The sequence below is a fragment of the Lacerta agilis genome, chromosome 14, assembly GCF_009819535.1.
Source record: "Lacerta agilis isolate rLacAgi1 chromosome 14, rLacAgi1.pri, whole genome shotgun sequence".
NCBI classification, from domain to species: Eukaryota; Metazoa; Chordata; class Lepidosauria; order Squamata; family Lacertidae; genus Lacerta; species Lacerta agilis.
Window position 1 is genome coordinate 33,931,757 of NC_046325.1, and position 12,458 is coordinate 33,944,214.

The following is a 12,458-nucleotide window of genomic DNA, read 5'->3' on the forward strand; positions in this document are numbered from 1 at the left end:
TCTTTAGCTGAGATTCCTGCATTGCGGGGGCTGAGCTAGATGACCCTCAGGGGTCCCTTCCAACGCTACGATTCTAAGATTCTCTGAAAGTAGGGTTGTAAGGTTTTCTCGTTTTTTGTTGTTTTACCTTTTGGAAAAACCGCTTTGAGGGTTTGTTTGTTTGTTTGTTTGTTCACGGTCGAGCGGTGTATAGGTTTTTATAAAATAATAAATACAGTAAAATAAGAACTGTCCATCTCCAGTTCGGAGATAAAGAACCCCAAGGAACGACCCATCAGAGAGTTAGCAGGTCTCCTGCTCTCAGGATCGGGAGAAGGACTGTACATTATAGCATTTATTTCCGGATTTGCACCCGTACATATAAAGTGGAACCTTGGCTCTCGAACTTAATCTGTTCTGGAAGTCTGTTCGACTCCCAAAACCTTTCGAAAACCAAGGTGCGGCTTCCGATTGGCTGCAGGAGCTTCCTGCACTCAAGTGGAAGCTGTATCGGACATTCGGCTTCCGAAAAACACTAGAAAACCAGGACGCTCCCAGGTTTTCGGCATCCGGGAGCCGATTTGTTCATCAACTAAGCCGTTTGAGAACCAACGTTCCATTGTATGTATTGTCAATGGCATTGTCTATCCATACCTGCATCCTCATTTGACACTGGTGTGTGTGAGAGAGGGCTGTAAAATAGCCACCCTAAGCCACAATTGTGGGGCAAAAGGCCAGGAACCCCCTTATCTCGATGAGGAGGGTGCAAACTGACTTTCAGAAGACACCTGCAGGCAGCCCTTTTTAGGGAAGTTTTTAATGTGTGATGTTTAATCGTATTTTTAATATTCTGTTGGGAGCAGCCCAGAGTGGCTGGGGAAACCTGGCCAGATGGGCGGGGTATGAATATATTATTATTATTATTATTATTATTATTATTATTATTATTATTATCTTGCCACATTTTGAAGGAAACAGAGTAACCCAGGTTAGCATCTAAAGAGCCCACCACCATCAAATCCAGAGTCTAAAGCAGACTCATCCTTATTCTGATAAGCGTTTTAAATACTTTTCCTAATGATTTCTAGCATGGAATTTGTGTTGTTGTTGTTTTGCAGCTGTCAAACACATGGCCGACATCATCTAGTTAGGTCAGGGATTTCTTATTCCCGTTATGGAAAATAAGCCCCATTGGATATGATTTCAGATCTAATAACCTGAAAAGGGGGGGGATAAAACAAGCGACAAAATGCAGTTTTCACTTCATATAAATTCTAATTATCTGCTTGAACTGAAGAAGACAGAAAGGGCTCCAGAAAGGGCTTCTGTGGGCAACGCAGGTTCACATCTGTCTGTGGAAAAGGAAACTGGACAAAATCGAAAAGAGGTCACTTTCCCAACATGTCCACTGTGGCAGTAATGTAGTCCAACTTTTCTTGGCAAAGACCTGAAAAATAAAAATAAAACTCTAGTGAACTATTAATGTTGGCTGCGTACACAGTAAACCTTTACAGCACACTCAAAGCATGCTTTCCCTCTCCCCAAGGAATTCTGGGCCCTGTAGTTTGTTCAGGGTAACGGGGAATTGTAACTCTGTGAGGGGTGAACTACAGGGCCCAGAATTCTTTGAGGGAAAGGATGTGCTTTGAATGTCTTTTTAAAGACATAGTGCATACGCATACAGTGGTATCTTGGTACTCAAACAACTTGGAACCCAAACACTGCAAAGCTGGAAGTACCGTATTTTTTTGCTCCATAGGGTGCACTGGACCATAGGGTGCACCTCGTTTTTAGAGGAGGAAACAAGAAAAAAAATATTTTCTGGTTTTCCTCCTCTAAAAGCCCTGTTTTTTTGAGGATCAGCTCAAATTTGTACAGCTTTTTTTGCAAAGGGGAAAGCCCTGTTTTTTTAAGGATCAGCTCAAAGTTTTGCAGCTTTTTTGCAAAGGGAAAAGCCCTGTTTTTTTAGATCAGCTCAGATTTGTGCAGCTTTTTTGCAAAGGGGGAAAAGCAAAGCTTCTTTTGCAAAGCAAAGAGGAAAAGCCCCGTTTTAATGGGGTTCAACTCACATTTCTACAGCTTCTTAAGGAAAGGGAGCCGTTTCTACAGTTTCCAGACAGATAATCTAATCCAGTGTTTTTCAACCACTGTTCCGCGGCACACTAGTGTGCCGCGAGATGTTGCCTGGTGTGCCGTGGGAAAAATTGAAAAATTACTTTATATATAGTCAATATAGGCACAGAGTTAATTTTTTTAACATTTTCTAATGGTGGTGTGCCTCATGATTTTTTTCATGAAACAAGTGTGCCTTTGCCCAAAAAAGGTTGAAAAACACTGATCTAATCAGCCAGTCACATGTCGCTGGGGAAACAAACAGCCTCCCTCTGCAGCACATTCAACAATGGAGGGCGGTGCAAGGGGGCGGGGCTGAAAGGGAGCCAGGGACTCTTATCTTTCTCCCGATCTCTTGCTGATCAGCTGCTGAGCGGGGTCCTTTCAACACCCCCCTTTTCTCTTTGTAAAATAAAAAGCACAATCCTCTTTTGGCCCCTGGGCAATTCGGCTCCAGGGACCACCATTCGCTCCATAAGACACACAGATATTTCCCCTTACTTTTTAGGAGGAAAAAAAGTGTGTCTTATGGAGCGAAAAATACAGTAAGTGTTCTGGTTTGCAAACTTTTTTCAGAAGCCAAACACGCTGTGTTTTGAGTGTTACACTTCCGTTTTGAGCGTTACGCTGAGGTCTTGTCTGTTTTTGCTATTTATTTTCCTTTTTTTGTTTTTGGGGCTCTTTTTTTCTTACTGTGTGGAACCCAGTTCAGCTACGGATTGATTGATTGTGTGACTGCAGTACATTGTTTATTGCGTTCATTTTACGGATCAATGGTCTCGTTAGATAGCAAAATTCGTGTTAAATTGCTGTTTTGGGGGTTGTTTTTAAAAAGTCTGGAACGGATTAATCCATTCTGCATTACTTTCTATGGGAAAGTGGGTCTTGGTTTTGGAACGCTTTGGTTTTGGAACGGACTTCCGGAACGGATTAAGTTTGAGAACCAAGCTACCACTGTACATAGTTATTTAGCTTATGAATTTGTACCTCATTCCCAGCTTCAGTGTAAAAACATTTCTTTCTTTCTTTTTTTAAATAAAAGTAAATTTTATTTTTCAGAGATATTTTGACATAAAAACAATCCAATATTTCCCAACAAATATATATATTGACTCCCCCCCCCCTCCATGTAAAAACATTTCCAGGACAACCTTCCGCCCTCTACCACCACCTCCAAAAATTAATATCAAAAGCAATATCAAAAGATTTAAAAAGACAAGCAATTAATTTTTTAAAATTGGTAGTCAGTGATTATGGGAGCTGTAGATGAGGAAGATTCTGCACTGCACAGCAAAGGTTTAAAAAATCATATAGCTCCATCTAGTGGGCATTTGTGGGAAGTGGAACTGAAAAGAATGAGACATATTTAAGCAAAGTACTTCTCAAAGTAGCTGTCTTAATACAAAGGAATTTCAGAAATAGACTGGAAAGAGAAGTTTCTGAATTGCAACTCCCACACCAGCCCAGCTCCCAGAATCCAACTTACCAGTGCTGTTCATCAGTCAATCTAGGCAATGGTCGGTCCGACATCTAGCCTTCATCATTTGCCTGTGCCCTTGGGGATAGAAGTAAAGTGAATCAGTTCTCTCTTAGGCTGTTGCAAGTGCATAGAATGGCCCTTTGGGTCTTGTATTACTGGTCATCCTCAGCAGCTGTGTGTGTGTGACGCTCCAGTGTGGAGAAAGAAAATTGTGTTTGTAGAGTGAGGACCTGGTGGTTCTCCAGATGTTGCTGGACTTCAACTCCGACCCCATCAAGAGCAGGCAACCTCCCAGGTGAAAATGAAAGATTTTTAAGAGATATGGGATTTATTAACAGATTGGTTACGGTTTCATTGACTAAATGATATCTCTAAGACAGACAAAAAGAAAGGTTTCAGCTATGAGATATCAAGATTTCAAAAAAGATCTGTTAAAAAATAATATTAGATTATTGTCAAAAATGTATAGATTGCTCTTGGAATGGCATACAAAAGAGGAACAGCTTAAATCTGTACTGATACACTGGGCAAGAGATTTGGGGCATAAATATGCTGTTTTCAGATTGGGAAAGGTTGTGGAGAACAGACTTAAAATTCACGGCATGTTGTACGCTGAAAGAAAACTATAGGAAAATGGTGTACCAGTGGTGTTTGACTCCTTGTAAGCTAGCAAAAATGTATAAAACAAGTACAAATACCCGCTGGAAATGTAAAGAAAAAGAAGGTACCTTTTATCATATGTGGTGGTCGTGTAAGGTAATAAAAGCTTTCTGGGAAATGATATATAATGAACTGAAAAGAATGTTTAAAATATTTTTTGTTAAAAATAAATAAATACAGAAGCTTTCTTATTAGGAATAATAAGAAAAAAAATATTTTAATGTCTGCTCCAAAGGTCTTACCTTACTATACTAGGGATTATATAACTATATATGAAATTTCATGCATATCGGTTAATATCTTAACCCTTAATATCTTGACACTCCTCCACCAAAATAGCTGTTTACTTGGCTGTTTTCCTATGTCGTGAAGGCTGAAATTTCAGTTTAGTGGAGCACTTACTGTTCCCAACCCTAACCCTGTGGAAAGCCATCTAATTAGACTTTAATTTTGAGATTTTTTTAGGAGGTAATTTAATTATTGTTTGATTTTATACCAATGTTATGTATCTGGTGTTAACCACCCTGAGCCCGACTTCGGCCGGGGAGGGCGGGATATAAATAAAAGTTTTTTTTTATTATTACTTTTTATTATTCCTTTGTAAGAAAATATGAAATAACGTAAAAGCATTTTTGCAGGGGGGGGGGAATCAATGGCGGGGGTTGACAAGAAATTTTCCGCACCGGGTACCACCTGACCTTCCTACGCCTCTGTGCGTGTCGACAGTATATTCCCTTGCATACTCCAAAACTACGGATGACCCCTACGAACAGTGGTTTCATGTAGATGTTATAGAGCAGTGGGGATTAAACAGGAAAGGGGATAACACGTCTTACCTTTTCTCTTGCTGGAGAAATTCTTCAAGTTGTTCTTGATATTCTTCTAGGGCATCTAGCGGAACATCATAGCCGGGGAATGGGGGTGGTTTGGCGCTCTCGAGGCGGCCCAGGAGCAAAGCCACGCAGCAGGCGAGGCACAAGAGGCCGGCCCAGCTTCCTCGTTTCATCTGCCGCAGGGGAAAACAGCAGTGAGAGGGAATTGTGTACAACAATGCGATTCCATAGGTTTCTTACAGAAGGGGTCAGGAAAATCCTCTATGTGCAAAATGGAGCACCTGACCCAGGTCAGGGTGTCCGAGAATTGTTCCAGAAACAAAACAAACAAACAAACAAAACCGCGAGCGGAAATTTCCAATAAATAATAAATAATTTATACGATATTTGAAAGGTGATTGCAAGCAATTGACACCACCAGCAGAGAAATTTCCTCCCATTTTATATATATATTTAAATTTTGAGGTATTTGGGAAGGAGTGTAATTAGAATTGGAAAACATGTGAAATGCAAAGGTATTAATCTGAAATATATATAAAAAATGAAGTGTGCATGCACACGAAAGCTTATACCAAGTATATATATATATATATATATATATATATATATATATATATATCGACTGCGTCAGACTAACACGGCTACCTACCTGAATCCAAAGATATAAAGGTTAATCTTGAAAGCCATGAGGCTGAAGGGAAGGAAGTTCAGGCTCTAAAGAGCCAGAGACGTGAAGTGAATAAAAATGATGTGATTGTAAAATGGAAAATTAATTTTTAAAAAAAATTAAAAAGGAAATTGCCCATGTTGGCTTATTCGTTCCGTGTCTGGAGTAGAGGTCAGTCGCGAAACACAATATGAAATCTGAGCATGAGCAAAGAACATGTATGTTCTTATAATTAGCAAATCGTGCTCCAGCCTTCCCAAAGCCACTTTCTTCCAGTATGTAACAAATTTATAAACAAGGGTGAGGGATGAGGGAACCCCTGGCACCCCAGACACTGCCAGACTACAACTCCCATCATCCCTGGCCACTGGGGCTGCTGAGAGCTGGGGGTCCGTCGACACCTGGAGGGCTAAAGGTTCCCCATCCCCGCTCTGGAATTTCCCCCTTCAAATGGGGAAAGACCCAGCATAGGTGGGATCTCTGCCAAGCCCCCCAAAGATGGTCAGGATCTTCCCAAGAACCAACACAGAGTTTCAAGCCCCCCCCCCCCACTTTTTCACCTGAAGCCCAAGATTGCAGTGTAGACGCAGAAACTGCTGGCCTGAGCAGGTTGCCCTCTCTCTCTCTCTCTCTCTCTCTCTCTCTCTCTCTCTCTCTCTCTTCCTTCCCTGCACCTGATGTGCATATGAGAACATTTTGTACCCCCTGTTTCCTCCACCCCCAACCCAAGTGCTTTCTCCACCCAGTTCCAGCTCAGCTTGAAAGATTTTAAGCATGAAACTAAGAGCACACAAACATTCCTCCGTGAGTCAGGAAATAACAATAACATGTCCCCCAGCATCTCTCCGATAAAAATAGGGACGTCCTATTCCAGTATTGGGACGTGGGGGGTGCTGTGGTCTAAACCGCAGAGCCTAGGGCTTGCCGATCAAAAGGGCGGCGGTTCTAATCCCCGCAACGGGGTGAGCTCCCGTTGCTCGGTCCCAGCTCCTGCCCACCTAGCAGTTCGAAAGCACGTCAAAGTGCAAGTAGATAAATAGGTACCACTCCGGTGGGAAGGAAAACGGCGTTTCCGTGCGCTGCTCTGGTTTACCAGAAGCGGCTGAGTCATGCTGGCCACATGACCCGGAAGCTGTACGCCGGCTCCCTCGGCCAGTAAAGCGAGATGAGTGCCGCAACCCCAGAGTCGTCCACAACTGGACCTAACGGTCAGGGGCCCCTTTACCTTTACCTTTATTCTATTATTATTATTATTATTATTATTATTATTATTATTACCCCACCCATCTGACTGGGTTGCTCCAGCCACTCTGGGCAGCTTCCAACATATATGAAAACATAATAAAATAACCTTTGTTTTGTTTTTGTTTTTTTAAAAAAACAGAAGCTTGGTTCTCAAACGCCTTGGTACTCAAACATCTTGGAACACAAACACTGCAAACCCAGAAGTAAGCGTTCCGGTTTGCAAACTTTTTCCAGAAGTTGAATGTGCTCCATTTTGCATGTGCTCCAAAACCAAAGCGTTCCAATACCAAGGCACGCTTTCCCTTAGAAAGTAATGCACAACAGATTAATCTGATAAACTTATAAAAACAACCCCTAAAACAGCATTTTAACATGAATTTTACTATATAACAAGACCATTGGTCTATAAAATGAAAGCAATAATATATGTACTGTACTATAAAATAAATAAGACAGAATTGTATATGATAAAAATTAAAATTACTTTCATCCCCTACCTGCACTGATGATAATCATTGTTTGGATGGGGGGCTTTTATCCATTTCTGCAGTCACACAATCGATCAATCAGTAGTTGAACTGCGAAACAAGCAAGGTCCCAACCAAAGAAGAATGGCAATTTAAACTGATGGAATATGCGCAGCTTGCAGGCTTAACATATAGAATAAGAGAACAAGAAGAATGCGCCTTTCAAGATGTTTGCCGAATATATAGGTGAAAATTGTGTCGGTTTAAAAATGCCGGTAGCATTAAGATAAATTCAACAGTGTAAACAAGTTTTGCTGGGTGTAATAATGGAATACTGAATGGTTTAGTTTATGTAAAATATGCAGGGATGTTTGGTATGCAAAATGAACCATGGAAGGAGAAGAAGGGAAGCAGTGGATTTAAGGTTGTTTAAATGAATATTTTGAAAAGTAATTTAGAAAATTAGAGAGAGAGAGAGAGAGAGAGAGAGAGAGAGAGAGAGAGAGAGAGCGCAACCCCATCTTTAACTGGGAACAAGCCAACCTCTCAAGCCAATCTCAAGCCAGTGTGGTGTAGTGGTTAAGAGCGGCAGACTCGTAATCTGGGGAACCGGGTTCGCGTCCCCGCTCCTCCACATGCAGCTGCTGGGTGACCTTGGGCTAGTCACACTTCTCTGAAGTCTCTCAGCCCCACTCACCTCACAGAGTGTTTGTTGTGGGGGAGGAAGGGAAAGGAGAATGTTAGCCGCTTTGAGACTCCTTAGGGTAGTGATAAAGCGGGGATATCAAATCAAAACTCTTCTTCTTCCTTCAAACACAGGATCTACAGTAACTTGCCCACGATCAGCCAAGCGAATTAATGGCCAAAATTCTCAAGCAGAAACAAACCAGTTACAAACAAAGGTTTATATCCGATGTTAACGTTATTAACGTACTAATGGGCATGGAAATGAACTGATCCATCTATCAGGGGGTGGTCTTCTGAAATAAATGGAGAAATGTGGTCTTGTTTGTATGGATTTAAATTACCGGTATCCTCCTCTGCCCACAACAATATTATTTGGAAGCACTGTGTTAGTCTGGCGCTAAGCAGAGTTTCACAAATTTCGTTAGATTACATGCTGGCACCCAGGCGTAAAATATGGTGCTTGGCCATCCAAATCAGGACATTGGGGGAGCGGGATATGTTTCACTCAAAAGAGAGATAATAGCAGGACAAAATAGGTACACCGACCCTGTTTAATAGCTCTTAAGGAAAAACTGGAGGGCATTTTATTATCAATGTACGGGGCCACACTGCTGGCACTGCTGGTTTCTAATGGTCATGCGATCGCCAATCGCATCTGGTTTTGAGGTTTCCATATCACATCTAGTTTGCCCCTAAAGTGTGTGTGTGTGTGTGTGTGTGTGTGTGGTCTTTCTCTTTCTGCACACATACAGATGCAAATCCAGCTGAATTTCAGACAAAGAGGTGCACATTTGTGTTAGACACCTTTAAAACTGTATTTGAGGAGGGAGGTCCAACCCCTTCTTCTTCTCCCGGAAACTGGCTTCAGGAGACCCACAGCAGGAGGTATACCTATTTTTTGTGGGGAGAGGCGTCCGTCCGACTCTCCAAAATGAGTTTGAGGATTTGGGAGCAACCCTCCTTCACATTTGGCAAAAGTCCGGATCTCTGCCAAGCAGGTTGACTTCTGTTCTCGGTTTGGGTTTCATCCTAAACAGATAAATTATCTCCTGTCTCGAGAGACAATGGAAGAGGGCGTATTCGGGGATAAAGTCAAACCATTGGAGAGTTACAGCACCTGCTGTGGCTGCAGAGACTGATGCAGGAGAGACATGTTTTGTTGCAGCTGGGGCAGATGAAGGCATCCGGCTGTGATGCAGCAAGGCGATTCTTCTTTCTTCACTCCTTCCAGCAGTCGTTTCTCCTCTGGTCACTATGGAAAGGTTCTAGATTGGGATGTAGTGTGATAATCTGCTCTGGAAACCATGTCGTGCCAGCCTGGGTCCCTTATTTTTATATTACATCTCACAGTGGCCAACCAGATAGCTATGAGAAGCCCACAAGAAGAGCCTGAGTACAACGTCAATGTCTGCACTTGCGATTCCCAGAAGCCACTATTCAAAGCATACTGCCTCATGACAGCAGAGGTAGAATATGCATAAGCTGAGGTAAAATATGTATTGTACAGTGATACCTCAGTTTTTTAACGTCTTGGAAGTCGAATGTTTCGGTTTTCGAACGCTTTTCGGAAGTCGAACACGCTACGCAGCTTCTGTATTGAGTACAGTGGTACCTCAGGTTAAGAACTTAATTCGTTTCGGAGGTCCGTTCTTAACCTGAAACTGTTCTTAACCTGAGGTACCACTTTAGCTAATGAGGCCACCCGCTGCCACCACATGATTTCTGTTCTCATCCTGAGGTAAAGTTCTTAACCCGAGGTACTATTTCTGGGTTAGCGGAGTCTGTAACCTGAAGCGTCTGTAACCCAAGGTTACCACTGTATTCCATTTACCAGAGTGTACCTCGGTTTTTGAATGTAATCCATTCCGGAAGACCGTTCGAGTTCTGAAAACATTTGAAAACCGAAGCATTTGCTTCCAGAAGCGTTTACTTACAGAAAACTCAACATGGAAGCTGCATAGCATGTTTGACTTGCGAAAAGTGTTCAAAAACCGAAACATTTGAATTTTGAGATGTTTGAAAACCGAGGTACCACTGTGTTTGGGTACATGAACACATGGGTGTAGTCAAGAGGGGGCAGAGAGGGGCAGCTGCTCCCCCTAAATCAATAAAAATCAATAATACTTCAATCTATCCCACGTTAGTGAGGGGCAGGGGCATCTAAAAGTAAGGTAGAATGTAACCTTTGGTGATATTTTTTTTTAACACACACACACAATTTTAAATTGGTTTTTAAACAAATACAAATGCAATGACCATTGAACACTTATCCAGCAGTACAGCTAATGGTGTTTGTTTTTATCCATTGTCTCTAGATAAAATAATGTAACTTCTCCCCTGAGAATATTGTGCAGCTGGTATAAAAAGCTCTTGACTTCGGGCATTAACATAATTAAAGAAAGAGGTCCACATTTCTTGGAAAGGGTCTTTATTTGTTATGGCTTAAATAGCCCTCCTGTGTCTGCTGAGACCAGTGCTTTTTCTGGGGGGGGGGGGGGGGTGTACGCAGGGGTATGCATACCCCTAAACATTTTGTGAATCTTTGTACTTTTGTCCATTTACTGTATTTATTTTTCCCAATTTGAACTATAAAATGGTGGTTTTCTTGAGTCAAAATGAGAGTACCCCAAAACATTTATTGGGGAGGGGGGCAAGCACTGGGTGAAACGCTGTCAGATCCATCATGACATATTCCTCAAATCTCAAATGGCCTCCATCCATATCTCTCGTTTTCCTCGTTTCAGTTTACAATTGGTTCCGGTACTGAAGCATAAGAGCTGATGTTCAGCCACCCAGATCAGCACATTGGGAGGATATGTTCCACACGAAAGATACAGATTAGGACAAAGATACACACTTGGACAAAATAGGTACACTGGCCCTGTTAAATATCTACTAAGGACAAACTGGAGAGAGTGTTATTATCAATACCAGATAGGGGAACATGGGCAGGAGTACTCCTCCCTCAATGTGTTCACCCCCTCTTCCTTGCTGTGACTGCTGCCTACACCTCAATCCCCACCCCACCCAAAAATTATTCTACTACTGACAGGCTTCAATAATATGTAGCCCTGTTTTTATATACAGTCGTACCTTGGTTGCCAAACGCCCTGGAACTCGGACATTTTGGCTCCCGGAAGTGAGTGTTCCGGTTGGGAACATTCTTTTGGAATCCAAACATCCAACGGGGCTTCCACGGCTTCTGATTGGCTGCAGGAGCTTCCAACTCTATGATTCTATGTTGCAGAATATACCTACCAAATTTGGGGGGGAGGGACCTCTGTCTGAAAAGGTCCTTAGTTTTTCTTTCTCAAAGAAAGGGTTTAGAAAGCTGTTGCGTATCGAGGACCTCAAGCCACCCCCCCCCAATGACTTGACACAGGGGACATAATTTTTGTTTGGGTTTTTGGCAATAATTTAGGCCACAACTTTATTTAAATACAAATTCGGTGAGTGGTTGCGTAGGCATTGGTTCAGACTACTGTCCTACCGGGACAGAGGCTGGCCTAAAACCAGCGATTGGGAGAATGCCGCTGAGGAGAGTTAAGGAACGGGGGGCAACAACGCTTCCCTCTCCCCATGGTCCCGGGGACTCGGCCACGGCCCTAACCCCTACCGGGGGCTTCGGACAAAGCATAAGAGTCGCCGGATTCCTTTAACGGAATTCCCAGCATCATCATGATTCTGGATGGGTACCGCCCATACCAGCAATCCTCACAGGAACCAATGCCTAACCGCCAACCTTACAAGTTGTGACAAGTTGCTATTGCAGTAGGCAAAACCAAATGGCAACAGCCAATCAGCCAGATGGACAAATTCCTACTGGGCCTCTGCCCCAAAAGCAGACGACCCCATGACAGGCAGTTGCAAGGTCAAGCACAGAGGCCTAAGAAAAAGAGGGGGGGCGGGATGGGTGATCAGAAGCCGAAGCCAAGAGAAGGATCACCCTGCGTGCAGAGGAATATATAGGACGCTAAGCTGTCCATCACAAGTTGCAACATTTACTTTTGCCCAGTAACTCCTCTCTGCCGTATAGCTGCTAAGGCCGGCTACCGGCCCCACCCCCACAGGAAGGGATGTGTCTTGCCAGGTCCCGATCGCAACACGTGCTCTTACTCATGGTAGAACCCGATTTGGCAGTCCTTTTCATTTGCGCAGGCTATGAAGCCGCACCATAGGTTATTATGTCAAAATATGACAGCAGGAGATTAGCCAGAGGTAGGGATTGTGAAAATATCTACCTTAAGCTGAGTGGAGATGTTCAGAGAAGGAGGAAGGAGGAAGAGGTTATAAAGATCCCCACCTGCGTTCTGCAGTGCCAGAGACTG